Raw genomic sequence first — 2,500 nt, 5'->3', positions numbered from 1 at the left:
CTACACACACTTTTCACTTTCACCATCGTCTGTAACGCATTTTATCTATATTCCAGTCGCGCAGCATGCTCACAGATTGTGACGCACCCGTCCGCATGAATATCACACGTGATACACATCAGTGGTCACCGTTAATGGTCGCCCAACGAGAGGTTTGTGTTCAATCATGGTTTCTCTGCCTTTAAACTTCTCCACCCCCACCTGTACACACTCACCTTGTCAATGGTGTCGTCTCTGTAAATGCCTGCAGCCTTCAGTGAGTAGGTATGTATATGCTTGTAAGTGTGTAGTGGATATTTAATTAAGTGCACAAATGTGCGGAAAAAGGATACCATATTTGTTTGAACGATTGCCAGTAACTCAATACTATTTAGTTGTTCAATTCCGAATGTTAAAAGGGCCAAGCTAACCTTGGGTGGATTTGAACTGTGTAAATTAATCAATGCTCTCTGAAATTATTACTTTGTCTAAAACCTTTATTGCCATATTACTAATTATTTCTAACAGTGGAATTAGGCCAGTCATGTATAAGAATTTAATGAATTTCTAACTCGTGTAATTAATTGAATTTTTTCTTTTATATTTTCTACACGTGATCAAGCCAATGAGCTGGCGCAATTGTTAGCACGCCGCACAAAATGCTTAGCGTTCCGAATTTAAATTCCGCCGAGGTCGGCTTTACCTTTCATACTTTCGGAGTCGATAAAGTAAGTTACCAGTTGCGCGCTGAGGTTGATGTAATAGGCTTAACTCTCGCCGAACTTGCTGGCCTTGTGCCACAATTTCATCTTATATATTCTACACGAGATAGATGAATAAGCAAGAAAACACCGAGTGTTGAAATCTGTGCATAAAGTACGAGTAAATACTGCAATGTATCTTCCCCGGCTTTCCGCAATTTATATTTTGCACACTACCTTGTAGTTTGAACAGCTAAACTGCATTCAAAATAACAATTATTAAACAGAGAAGGAAACAGAGGGAAAATTACAAGAATTAACTGTTATATTATATTTATATTGATAAAAGTTTAATCTGAATAAAAAGAACGCTTATTTACAAAAAATGGAATCTCACGAAATTTTTCTCTTAATTAGTATTGAACCCTAATGGCATTATCTATTTATGGTACGGTTATATGCATAAATACAAATGACATGAAATGTAATTGATAACGTCAATATTAAAGAAAGACAACCATAAATGCGTTGAAACGAGGAAAATATAATTCTTGTAATGAAGCTAACTTCTGAAACATGCGCACTAAATAAACAGAATATTCACAGCTTTCTTTAACACATTGAAGGTGTGTGGGTTTGTAGTTAATAATATTGGGCACACGTCCTTAAGACTGTGGGTTTGATTCTTGCACTGTGTTAAATTTGCGGCCTTGCACATGAGCAAAGTACGTCAGTTTATGTTGTAGAAGTTCACTTACATGAAAAAGGGGAGGGAGCCTAGCATAATCAATGACGTAAATACCTTAGAAAAATGTATACACTCTGGCCTCACTAGCCCCTAGACTCGACGACATTAGTATTAATTAAATTTAGAAAATATTGGCTGAGTGTATATATATATATATATATATATATATATATATATATATATATATATATATATGTAGATGCATACATATTACCACTCAATATCGCTTACACAGATTGTATTCCCCCGTCTATTCTTCATTCATTTTTAATTTTGACATTGGGATATATAGATTAGAAAGTCTACTTTTCTATGAATGACAGTCGAATCTCACTCAAATCACAATTTAAGCTTTAAAAACAGAAATACATTGGAAATACTTTCGAGAAAAATTATGACGGTAATCTGTACGATTCAGTTAGAGGTATGCTTGTACAGTGTAAACCTGGGGCAAGATACCACACTCAGTAAGAAGAAGAAGAAGAAGAACGTAATTCATTTATATTTTCTTTCTCGCATATTCTGCTTTCGCTTGAATTGCTTTATTTTATATTATTATGCATTTTCTTACAAACATCCAAACACAAATACGTATTCTCCCTCTCTCTCGCTCTCTCCCTCTCACTTCTACTTTCATTCAAATCCGCATATATATATATATATATATATTTGCTGCTCTACTTGCTTTATATTACCGTCCGATAACGAAGGTGCTCTTACTTTCACTTTCAGCATTGTTATTCAAGGGGAATAATATTATTTTGCTGCTATGTCCAGATAACTACTTAAGAAGGGCGGCGAAAAACAAAATAAAACAGAGTTTGATAACTTCCACTTGCCTATTCTCACTACTATATCAAATTATTTATGCAGGTATCGCTCTTAAGCTGACGTGCTGCTTTAAAGTAAAAAATCAAAAGATGTGATTAACTTAGATCTTCGGGCAAACCTCAGCTTAACAGATTCACTGAGGAGGCATTTTCTTATGCATAATAGAATTGCAATAGAAGCAGAGAAGTCATTTATATGTACGTATGTATATATATATATATATATATATATATATATATAT

Source organism: Octopus bimaculoides, chromosome 10 (assembly GCF_001194135.2).
Source record: "Octopus bimaculoides isolate UCB-OBI-ISO-001 chromosome 10, ASM119413v2, whole genome shotgun sequence".
Taxonomy (NCBI): domain Eukaryota; kingdom Metazoa; phylum Mollusca; class Cephalopoda; order Octopoda; family Octopodidae; genus Octopus; species Octopus bimaculoides.
Note: the sequence above shows the minus strand (reverse complement) of the source record.